Source organism: Colius striatus, chromosome 22 (assembly GCF_028858725.1).
Source record: "Colius striatus isolate bColStr4 chromosome 22, bColStr4.1.hap1, whole genome shotgun sequence".
Taxonomy (NCBI): Eukaryota; Metazoa; Chordata; class Aves; order Coliiformes; family Coliidae; genus Colius; species Colius striatus.
Window position 1 is genome coordinate 2,973,085 of NC_084780.1, and position 12,936 is coordinate 2,986,020.

The 12,936-nt window shown below is 53.5% G+C and overlaps 1 protein-coding gene across 6 annotated transcripts in view; it reads right to left on the reverse strand.

The window, feature by feature from the left end:
* Positions 1–12,936, reverse strand: part of ANKS1A (ankyrin repeat and sterile alpha motif domain containing 1A) — a 129,356-nt gene that overhangs the window by 115,322 nt on the left and 1,098 nt on the right. The gene's annotated exons all lie outside the window — the stretch shown is intronic.

The following is a 12,936-nucleotide window of genomic DNA, read 5'->3' on the forward strand; positions in this document are numbered from 1 at the left end:
ATTGACATAATATTGCTGGCACCCACTTTCAGACAGGGCTGTGCTCTGCAGCCCCAGTACACACAGCACAGACACCTCCTTTTAGCTGGGAAAGGAAAAGCCTGAGGTTTATTTGTAAATTTAATTTCCCTTTAAAAGAAACCAGGTGTTTAAATAACAAGGGAAGAGTGCAAATGGAATGGGGTTGACCAAAGCTAAACACCACCAATGCAAGCTCTCCTTTTCCTTAAGCTAAATAACAGACTCAGACAGTCTGGTAAAAGCCACAGACACACAGACACACAGACACACAGACACACAGACACACAGACACACTCTCTCCTGTTTTAAAAGCAGCTTCTCTCCTAATTTCATTAACACACTGCTAGGTTCAGATATTAATTATCCTGATGTTGATCTGAAGCACTAAACAGCCACAAAAGCTGGGATTTGTCACCAAGAACATACCTACAGCACGTGGTGGTCTCAGCACTTGGCATCATTTAACATTTAAGCAGTTCACCTATACAAAGGATGGGGGGAAACAGCCCCAGCTAGCACCACTGGATGCACTGAGGCTGCTGAAGTCCTTAGTTAGGGAACAGTAAAAGCTGCACAAATACACACTGTAGAGGTTAAAAAAGAGTTTCAAGTGCCAGCACCTGATGCAGCTGCTGGATGTTCCACTGGATTCTCTTCCAGAATACAAACAGCTACAGAAAACTGTCCCTGCACACTATGGCACACTGAGCACCACACTCACTTGAGTTCAAGGGTTATCAAAAACATTTACCTCAGATATTACCACAGAGGGAATGTTGTGTCCAGCTCTGGGCCCCTCAGCTGCAGAAGGACAGGGAGCTGCTGCAGAGAGCTCAGCACAGGGCACAGAGATGCTGGAGGGAGTGGAGCATCTGCCTTGTGCTGAAAGGCTGAGGGAGCTGGGGCTCTGCAGCTTGGAGAAGAGGAGCCTGAGGGGTGAGCTCAGTCATGTTACAAACCCATCAAGGGGTGGGTGTGAGGAGGCTGGAGCCAGGCTGTGCTCAGGGATGGCCAGTGACAGGACAAGGGGCAACGGGCACAAGCTGCAACAGAAGAGGTTCCAGAGACACACCAGGAGGAATTTGTTCCCTGTTGAGGTGAGGGAGCACTGGCAGGGGCTGCCCAGAGGGGCTGTGGAGGCTCCTTCTCTGGAGACATCCCAAACCCAGCTGGATGAGTCCCTGTGTGCCCTGCTCTGGGTGCTGCTGCCCTGGCAGGGGGGTTGCACTGGATGAGCTCTGCAGGTCCCTTCCAGCCCTTCAGATTCTGTGACTCAGGCCAATAAAGAGACCCCCTGATAAACTCTGACCATTTCTCAAGTGAGCCAGGACAATTCCCTGCAGGACAGAGAGTTGTTTTAAATTCATGAACACTGGGTGGCATTACAGCAGTGCCAGCCTTTGAGCAGGGCATTTCCCCACCTTGGGAGGGTGGCAGACAAGCTCAGGATGCAGTCCTTAGGGAAGCAGGATATAAATAGCTCTAAGGACATAATACAGGCTGTCCAGGCTTTGCACAGAGGAGAGGGCACCTTCACACACTCCAGCACCAAGATCTTTCCGAACACACATCACATCTTCCTGCCCTCCATCTTTAATTAGGCTTTTCACCCCTTCATCAGTCTATCAAGCATCTCCTTTCTGCTGACAGCTGAAGTCCCAGGTGAACTAACATTTCAGTTGGTGTTTTTCCCCCTTCTGCAGAGAGCAGCTGTATTGGCTTCCCCAGTCTGTTGCCATGGAAACAAATCAATCCTCAACAGTTGTATTTTTACCAGTTTCTGTGAAATGGGATTTCTCTCATTTCCATGACTAAGCTGTGCTCCAGAGCGAGCTCTCTGGGTCAGTGACACCTCAGCATCAGACAGGACCTCGTCCTAGGTGTCAGTGACACGAGGCAATGGCATCATCCTTACTTGAATGCTCCTTCTTCATTTTGAGAGGACACTTCACCTTGAAGGATTCCCATAGCCCAGGCAATAACAGCCAGAGCTGTATCCCTGGAGCAGAGAAGAGCAGGGGAGTAGAAGGCACAGCCTGGAAGGCCATGGGGGTGCTGAGGAAGCTCAGTAGAGCACCCACCAGAAAGCTCACCCACCCTCAGTGGAGAGCATCCCCCAATGTGCCCGTGCATGCAGGATTATGGTCAGGGGGTCCCTGCAGAGCTGTGTGCCCAGGCACAACAGAAGGAGCTCACCCTCCAGGAACTTGCCTTATCCTTGTCCAGCTGGAGGGGGCTTTCCCTTTTGTTCTGGGATGAAGACAAGTGTCACCTGTATGCAACCTCAGTTCTCCTCCACATCTTTCACTTCACTCTGATACCCTGCCTGCTTTTCCTTCCACCTCACCAAAACAACTCATTACATTAAACAAACCTCACTGGATGAACACTGTCTCTTGGCTCAGCTGCTCCTCATAGATCAAATACTGTCTCAGACATCTTCAGAACGTTCAGGTCTCTGCCAGACAGCCTTCCTCAGCCATTGGAGCTCAGGGCCCACGTCATCAAGTTGAGCAGCTCCCCTTGCACCCACACACACTATCTCAGCAGCCCCGTCCGCAGGCAGAGAGCTGCAGCAGGACAGATGCTCTCCAAGCAAAGGAGAAGGGCAGGGGAGATGCTGCTCCTCTGTACTGTCACCTGCAGGTTTCTGCCATTTCCCTCCTGTTGGATCCAGGAACTGCACAACCCCACTAAACAAAGGTTTTCTGTTAGGTCAGCCAGCTGGAGTGATTCACTCTGGCACAGCCACACAACAACTCAAATGAGGATCAGGGAAAGAAGATGGGGGAGGACAGGACCACTGCTTTCAGCAACTAACTGCTGGACGTGCTTAGCTGTAACCTTCAAGTTTCACTAGTGAGTGCCAGAGCTCATTTGTTAAACATTGAGGATCCAGCTGTGCAGCTCCTGCCTTCAAAACAGAGTCCTCTGGTTGTACTCAAATCTGCAGTGACATTGCTTCAGTTTTGGGACTGCAGAGGGGAACAAGGCCATGGAAATGTACCTCATTGCTCAAGTATTCCATAGTGGCTTATGTGCACAGCTGTGGCTTTGGTCCTGAAAGTCCTACACACAGCTCAATGGCAGGAGAAGAAGTTGGGGTGTGTATCAAAGAGCCATCAGGGAATCTCACAGGCATCCAGTCACTCAAGTCTCAAAGCATTCACTCTGCCACCAAGGCAAACACAGAGACATCTCCCTGGAACATGCTGTGTGCAGCTGCTCATTCCAGCTCAATACAGGGAACCCAAAGTCTTCCACATGCACATTTCCATTTTAACCAACCCATGGATGCTTGACTCAGGCTGCTGGAGCTGCAGGCACTCTGGGCACAAACCACCTTCTCAGTCCTTGGACAGGATACTCCAGCCAGTCTTGTTCAGGACATAGAAAATAAGACCCATAAAACACTCCCCACCCAACATCCTGACCCACCTGATGCTCCTCACACCATGTCTTACCCCACAGAGTGTTTGAGGTAACTCATATGAGCAGAGGGGTATTTCCAAAACCCAGTTTGGCACTTGGAAACACTAAGGGACACTCTCAAACCAAGTGAAAAGTGAGCTAATGTGCTCTCATCCTCTGACATAAACATGGTGGCACTTCAAGAGAGCAAGTCCCAGGACATCAAAGGGCTCAGCACACAGGTAAAGACTGATGGGATGTGAACAGGAGAATTCAGCCCAGCCTGGACATACACCTGTGCTACAGAGCCCACGGTGGATTAATCAGTCACACAGGTTCTGAGTCACTGCTTACACAAACAGCCACAGCCTACACTAACTTCTGCTCAGAGCTGAGAGACAGATTCCTGTCCCATGTGCTGCTGTCCCATTTTGCTCTGAGCCACTTCAGGCGGGTCCCATCTGCTCCCCAACTCCATACCCACTGAATTCAGCTCCCACACACCTTCCACAGTGCTGCTGCACCTCCCTGCAACCTCTCACCATCCCTCCTGCCACCCAAACCAGGCAGCATCAGGTCATGGAAGACTCAGGCTGCACACAGCACGGCTGGGAGGAAGCAGGACAAAGTTCTCCTGAGGGATTTGCACAGAAAGGGAAGCCACCTCTGCAACAAATCCATGTCCAAGGCAAGCAGGGCCTGGGTGCTACCCAAACCCAAGTCCTCCTCCACAGAGCAAAGCAGGCAGCACCCCTCGGTGAGGAAAGCACAGCACAGCTGATGTGACTTACCCAGGCTCCCACAACCCAATCCTCCCTGGAGACAACCTTAATCACACCATCATGCTGACCAAAGCAAGCAAATTAAACGTTCCAGAGCTGCATTAGAAGATCAGAGCTACAGAGCACTTCAGAGTCCCTGCCAATAAGTGCAGCCTGCCTCAATTACTCAAGAAGTGCTTAGAAAACAATTCACCAAAACGAGCTGGAGCACACCTAAGGCCTGTGGCATTAATACTCTCAGCAATACTTGTGTTCAGGTATTAATTAAGGAGAGATCTGTCCTGCTGTGCTGTTTGCACAGGAGGGTGTGGAATAGCAGGCAGTTGAAAAGTGGGTGAGATAATTAATCACAGCACCATGAAGAGCCAAAGACCCAGCTGGGGTTCCTCACACAGCCCCATTCTGCATCAGGAGCAGATTCCTTCTCATGGGGGGAAGGGGATGACAGGGAAATGTTTTGTTTGCACCTTTCCACAGCCCTGTGAGCTCAGCCCTTGGAGCCTGGCTGCTGCTCCCTGCCACTGTCTCAGCCAAACGCTGCAGGACCTGCCACTTGATCAGGCAGCAGAGACTGAGGCACTGGGACAACACCAGGCACTAACAAGTCACAGAGTCCCAGCATGGTGGGGGCTGGAAGGGACCTTTAGAACTCACCCAGCCCAAGCCCCTGCTCAAGCAGGTTCCCCTGGCTCAGGGGGCACAGTTGGAAACCTCCTGAGCAGGAGCCTCCACACCCTCCCTGGGCAGCCTGGGCCAGGGCTCCCTCACCTCAGCACTGAAACAGTTTTGCCTTATGTTTAAGTGGAACATTCTGTGTTCCAGCTCATGTCCATCACCCCTAGTTCAGGCACTGGCTACAATAGAAACAAGTGCTGCCTCATCCTCCTGACACCCACCATTTATATACTTTTAACTATTACTGAGCTCCCCCCTCAGTCTCTTCTCCAGGCTGAACAGCCCCAGGTCCCACAGCCTTTCCTCACAAGGAAGATGCTCCATCCCCTCAGCATCTTGGTGGCCCTGCACTGGCCTCTCTCCAGCAGTTCCCTGTCCCTCTGCAGCTGGGGAGCCCAGAACTGGCCCCAGGACTCCAGATGAGGCCTCAGCAGCTATGGCAGAGCAGAGGGGGAGCAGAACCTCCCTGGCCCTGTGCCCACACTCTCTTGCTGCCCCCAGGCTGCCATTGGCCTTGCCCACGAGGCCACGTTGCTGCTCATGGGCAGTTTATTCTCACCAGCACTGCCAGGTCTCTCTCCTGGAGCTGCTCTCCAGCAGGTCACCCCTAAGCCATTTCCTTACATCATCTGTCACACGAGAGCAAATAGGAAACCTCACTTATTCCCTTTTTTAAACTAGTTTCTCTGCCTCCTGACCACGTTTGCACTAGCTGAAGCCACTTTATGTACTCAGCCATTGCACCATTTCCTAAACCAAATGAAACACCAGCAGCAACTGCTCCAAATGGACACCAACACTTGCTGTGGCTTCTGTGAGGCAACGACCGAACCCTTCCCCACAGCAGACATCCACACCAAAGTCCTGAACCCCTGCAGCAGTTTCTCCTTGCTGCACTTACAGAAGGTTACATATACAATCTGGGGCTCACAGCAGCCTCAGTTTCCCCTCTCACCAACACAGATCCAGTCTTTTCACATCAACAGACGAAGATAAAGAGCTTTTCCTGCACATTTGGCTTTAACACAATTCATCCCTTACTGCTGCTGGCAAAACCTACTGAATGCAGCTTGATTATTTCAGGCCACAGATTGTTTTGTTGCTTCCTGCCTTTAGCTTCACAGTGAAGCAATGGGAAAGAAATGAATCCCAAACCAGCAGAGTGTGCAGAAGTGCCCCCACACCCACCAAAGCTCATGGATCCACACAGCACTTCTGATCTCCAGCCTCACTTTGGCTCAGAAGCTCTGAGCTGTGTTTCTGTTCAGTTCATTTGATCTCTAGGTGCTCACTGATCTATGACAAACACTTGTGAAAACTGGAGCAGCCTGGCTGTGATGAAGGAGCAGAGAGATCTGTGTGAGCCCTGGATCTGCTCCCAGTGTGTTTCCAGGCCCTGAATGGATCCCAAGCATCACGTTACGTGAGCAGATCCCAGAGGCTGTGTGGCCTCCCCCAAGCCCTGGCAAGCCACCACCTCTTTGTGAGCCCCACCATCTGCTTCAGTGAAAGCCAGGAACCAATCTCCCTCTCCTCCTCTGCTTCTCATCCTCCCCATGTCCTCCTTATCACAGGGCTGGAAGGGACCTCCAAAGCTCATCCAGTGCAACCCCCCTGCCAGAGCAGCATCACCCAGAGCAGGTGACACCTCAACTTGCCATGTGCACTCCCCTCCTTCATTAGCTTTTCACTGAGGTTTGTTTTCCTGCCTTTTCAGCCCCCAGGAGAGGCTTTTTCCTTCATTCTACCTCTGTGTTTCCCTTCTCATTTGGCTTTCAGCAGCCTCTCCTGGTGCCTCCTGCTCACCTGTGGTAAGTGGTGCTTTCACTTGGAGTCTGTGAAGGTCTCACACCCTTCACAGGCTCAGCTGGGTGATCTAAGAAGGAAGTATCAAAGCCTCTGACCTTCACAAAGTTCACATTGAAGTTACAATAACCAGGGGGGCAGTTATGTGTCTGTGATAAAACAACAGCATTTACAGCCAGGGGCACCTTGTGTGGCTTTATGGACCAGCATCTGCTCTCTCTCTACATTAAAAAGATGCCACAAAACTATTGTTGTCCCAGTTCAGACCAGTCACCAGCTCACCACAGACACTCACAGGTGTGATGGGAGCACAGCTTCCCTCACTGTGCCCACAGACATCTTCCCTCTGAGAAACTCCTGCTTGGTACCTAATCCAAACCTACACGTGAAGACCCCCAAAATGCTGTGGAATTGAAGAGGAAAAGCTGGGCCTGGCACCTCAGCAGGGGAGGTGCTCTGTGAGAACTGGTAATCCAGAGAGACTTGTAAAAGATAAAGGGAATGTGTAAAAGATAAAGGGATGCTGTGCTGGCATCAGAGACCCAAAATCAGAGGGAGGAAGGAACAAGGGGCTTACAGCCCTGCTCGTGGGATGAGGTTCAGGGGATGGAGGACAGCTCTTATCACAGGTACCTTCAAGGATGTGAGCAGCTTCAGCAGCACCAGGAATGCAGATGACTGCTCTAAAGGAGGCTGGCTGCCAAAAGCTGTCTGAGGAAGGGAAAATACAAAATGTACTGATCTGACAGAGTGCAGGTTCCTCCACCACAACCCAGGGGGCCAAAATCCTCCATGGGGGAAGCTGCTGTGTTCCAGCATTGGTCACGTTCCCCACAGCACACACAAGCCTAAAACTGAAGTCAATTGTCTTGTCTTGAGAGCTGATGCAGACCTCAACCCCACCAACTCTGTCCAGCTCACCTTGCAGGCTGCTCCTGGTTTTGCAGAGCAGCTTCATGGGTGTCAAGGGAGGCTCTTGAGAGCTGCCCAAGTGAAAACTGCCTGGCTCTCACAAAGGCCCAAGGCCACTGTGCCATGAGCCTGCAGCAGGACTCCCTTCTCACATCAAAGCATCTTACCTCCATTGCAAACACTCCCAAGTGTCCATGACAAAGCTGTGTGACCTCAGTTCTGTCAGATGCAGCTCTCAGACACGCCAAGAACACCCTGCTCCAGGTGCCTCTTTTGTGCTGTCTCTGCCCAGCAGCACTGAAGACATCTCTTGTTTAAGCAGCTTTCCTGCAGTGCAGAGCCTTTGACAGCTACCCATCAGCTGAATCACCTCAGGCTTCCCCATCAACTCCCTTGTGCCATTAATGCTTCCACTTAATTGGCACTGTGACTTTCTCTGGGCACACACCCAGCCCATACTTACTGGGTTTAATTTAGGAAATGTATCTAATCCTCATCAGGAAAATCAATCAAGGTACAGGAATAAGATCTAAGGAATAAGATCAACTTCAAAGTCCTTCCAAACTCCTTCTTGACCTGTTGCACACCTTGGGACGCTGCACAGACGCCTTCACACCATCTCCACCCTCCCACAGCATCCCATCCCATTAATTTCCCAATCTTTGACTTTCCATGAGGTGTCAGGCAGACAACACTTCACACTCCCTGCTCCCAAGCCCTTGAAGTTATTTTTAAAGGAACACAGAAAGGCAAAGGCAGCTCTAATTAAACACCATGCCTGCTGTGGAGAACTGATTGCAACATCCTCCCTGTCCCCAGGAAGCTGCAGGAGAAGGTGCTTGGAGGAGGCACACACCTCAAGAGAGGAGCAAAGTCAGTCAACAGGCTCAGCACCAGGGGCAAGAGTGAACTTCACACTTAGAGTGACAACAGACCACAGAGACAGGCTGGTGCACAGGCTGAAGACAAATGCCCAACGTTCTGCTTGGATGCTCTGCTTGGAAACTTTGGCTGGTCACTTACTTTGGAAGCTCAAGCCCCAAAATGCAGAGTTCTGCTGCCAAGGGAAAGGAAGGAGTATGTTTGCTACCACAGGAAAACTTTCAGCAGAGCCTGTAGGTCTCAGAGCCATCTTGCAGCCACACCAGGATGCTGAGCAATCACTTTGGGCCTGTGCTGTGGAGAACACCAGTTGGGGACAGTGCCCAGCTGCTCCCTGAACAACTGTCAGACTCTCCTTGCAGGTAAATTTGGCAGCTGTTTCACTCTAAAGCAAGCACAAGTCTTCTCACATCAAGTCATTTAACCCAAAATACCAGCCCAACCAGTGGACAGAGCACCAGAAACCAGCAGAAAGCTTTTAACTCCTTCCAAGTCCCTTCTCAACACCTAATACACACCACTCACTGCAGCACCAAAGCCCTTGAACAGTCCCCAGCTGCCTCCTGCTTCCCTACACTGCTGCCACACAGACCATGGCCCACTGAACTGCCACCCCACTGCCAAGAGGCAACTGCAGGCAAGAGCAGACTGTCCCCACCATCACTGCCCAGCCCTCAGAATGCTGAGGTGAAGGAACAATGCAGCTGCTGCTCACAGAGATGTGGTACAGCAGCCACAATCCACACAGGCTTGCAAGCAGCTTCAGGGTGAGCATCCATGCAGGGGGTGTGTGGAAGGTGCTGTAAATGCAGGGATGATGGAGCACATCTCACACAGCAAGGTAATGATGGGCTGCAATGACTGGAGCACCAACACTGGGAGCACCAACACGCCTTCAGAATGAGAATCACCACAGAAACACACACAGAGCCTGACCAGCCCAGCAGCAGGGAGAAAAGGGCTCAACAACTGGGAAGTTTCATGAATCAGAGAATGGTGGGGGCTGGAAGGGCCCTGCAGAGCTCATCCAGCCCAGCCCCTGCTAAAGCAGCTCCCCCTGGCTCAGGGGGCACAGGAACGTGTCCAGGTGGGGTTGGAAACCTCCTGAGCAGGAGCCTCCACACCCTGCCTGGGCAGCCTGGGCCAGGGCTCCCTCACCTCAGCACCAAAGGACTTGCTCCTCCTGTGCCAGTGGCACTGTTTGTGTTCCAGCTTCATCCCATCACCCCTTGTCCTGGCACTGGATACAACACAAACAAGTGCTGCCCCAACCTCCTGACACCCACCACTTAGATACTTGTACCTATTGCTGAGCTCCCCCCTCAGTCTCTTCTCCAGGCTGAACAGCCCCAGGTCCCACAGCCTTTCCTCACAAGGAAGATGCTCCATCCCCTCAGCATCTTGCTGGCCCTGCACTGGCCTCTCTCCAGCAGTTCCCTGTCCCTCTGCAGCTGGGGAGCCCAGAGCTGGCCCCAGGACTCCAGATGAGGCCTCAGCAGATGTGGCAGAGCAGAGGGGGAGCAGAACCTCCCTGGCCCTGTGCCCACACTCTCTTGCTGCCCCCAGGCTGCCATTGGCCTTGCCCACGAGGCCACGTTGCTGCTCATGGGCAGTTTGTTGTGAGCCAGCACTGCCAGGTCTCTCTCCTGGAGCTGCTCTCCAGCAGGTCACCCCCAGCCTGTGCTGGGCCAGGGGATCACTGTAGTGTCAACTGACAGACATTTAAGACAAGCAAGTTAATGAACACCCAAACCATGAACAAAAGCTGTGACATTCCCCATCCCTCAGGTACAAATCCACACACAAACCCATATTTACATGCAAAAAAAATCCCACTGATGGGATCTCAAACAACCTGCCCACCCCACACATCAGCTGGTGCCACATCAGTTGTCTGAGCAGGGGAAGCAGGTCACAGCCATCACCACACACAGTGGAGCTGTTAAAACCAGAGGCTGGTAACACTCCTGCTGTGTGTTTAACTCAGCTGACCCTCTCCACTTCATCTCAACACCCTACATCCTCCAACATAGACTGAAGTGGTCACAGCAATTTCCCACTCAAAACAAGGGCTCAGGGTGTTTAATGTATTAAAAGAGAAGAATTAAGTTTGACCTGAAGGCAGGTTTGCTCAGAGGAGCAACTGGATGCAGTGGGAAAGCACAAGCTCCAGCTCTCTGCCATCCAGCTCAGTGTGCAACAGCAGGTTTTTGGTCAGGTTGTGTGAAAAATGGATCAGATTTGGCCAAATGGGCCAGTCATATCCTTCTAAATAGTCAGGTCATGCAGTGACAGTGTCACTCAGCACCAGACTGAAGTCTCCTCCCCCATCCCAGTATAAACCAGTTGCTCAGGGAACAGGAACAGCAGCATTTCCAGCAGAGAAGATGAAATGGCAAAAAGCTGCAACTCCAGAAATGAACCAGCAAGTGCTCATCCTCGGGAGATGCCCAAAAAAAGGGGAGGGGATAAAAACTAACAAAGGTGTGAGAGCTTCAAAGCAGCAAATGACAAACAGCACAGTACTTAAAACACTGAAGCAAAGGACGGTGCCCTCCCTGTGCCTGTGAATCCCCCAGCACAGCCAGCCCAGCCCCAAAGCCCAGGAGCAGCAGAGCAGAGCAGCCTTGCTGCATGCAGAGGACATTCCTGAGCAAGAGCAGCGAGAGGACACCCTGCCAAAGCCTCAGCTGCACATCTGCCCCAGTAAACCCATCCGGCAGCTCTCCTCACCGTGGGAACCTACACACATCCTGCTTTGAGGCAGCAGCCCGTAGCACCGTGACCCAGAGCCCTCCTCCAAGCACACCACCGCTTCCCAGTCACACCAGGACGCTAACCAGCACATGCCCAGCCCCACAGCCAGCAGCCAGCCCTGCAAGTGCTCACTCCAGACAGACTCCTTTCCTCTCCTCGGGGCACGTGAGCCCGAGGGGCTGCACTGCCAGCCCCCTCCAGCACACCCCTGGTCCCACAGGGAGCACCCCAACCCTCAGAGCTCCTCCAGCCCATCCTCACACACCCTGTGCATCTCACATCCATTGTAGTGTCCCATTCTCCTCCCTGGACCTCAGCTCCCATCCACCACGTCTCCTCCTCCAGCCCGTGGTGGCCTCTGTGTGCTCGCAGCACTGCAGCCCACATCCATTGCCCTCCAGGGCTCCAGCCCACACAGCCAAGCCCCAGGGATGCCCAAGGTCCCCTTATCCCACAGCCTTCTCACCCACACGCTCCATCCCAAGAGCACATCCAAAGCCCTGCAGCTCCCCACTAACTGCAACCCCAGCATTTCCCCAGCCCCCTGTCCCACAGCCCTCAGCTCTCACCCTCCAGCCCCATATCCCTACAGACCCCCATTCCCACCTCCTCCACCCCCAGCCCCTACACACAGCCCCACATACCCCCTGCCTGCCCCACGGTCCTACAACACCCCACGGGCCCCACAGCTCCTACGGCGTGGCCTTCAAGTCGCCCCACAAGCTCCCCACAGCCCCCTGACCCTGTACCCCTGCATCTCCTCAGCCCACCCACCCCTCTTCCAGACACCACACAACTCTACAGCCCCACACACCCCACGACACTACAGCCCCTCACACCCCACACCACTACAGTCCCTCACACCCCACGACACTACAGCCCCACACACCCCACGACACTACAGCCCCTCACACCCCACGACACTACAGCCCCTCACACCCCACGACACTACAGCCCCTCACACCCCACGACACTACAGCCCCACACACCCCACGACACTACAGCCCCTCACACCCCACGACACTACAGCCCCTCACACCCCACGACACTACAGTCCCTCACACCCCACGACACTACAGCCCCACACACCCCACGACACTACAGCCCCACACACCCCACGACACTACAGCCCCACACACCCCACGACACTACAGCCCCTCACACCCCACACCACTACAGTCCCTCACCCCACACTACAGCCCCACACACCCCACACTACAGCCCCACACACCCCACGACACTACAGCCCCTCACACCCCACCACACTACAGCCCCACACACCCCACACTACAGCCCCACACACCCCACACTACAGCCCCACACACCCCACGACACTACAGCCCCACACACCCCACGACACTACAGCCCCTCACACCCCACCACACTACAGCCCCTCACACCCCACCACACTACAGCCCCTCACACCCCACCACACTACAGCCCCACACACCCCACACTACAGCCCCTCACACCCCACACACCCCACGACACTACAGCCCCACACACCCCACGACACTACAGCCCCTCACACCCCACACTACAGCCCCTCACACCCCACACACCCCACGACACTACAGCCCCTCACACCCCACGACACTACAGCCCCTCACACCCCACACTACAGCCCCTCACACCCCACGACACTACAGCCCCACACACGCCACGACACTACAGCCCCTCACACCCCACG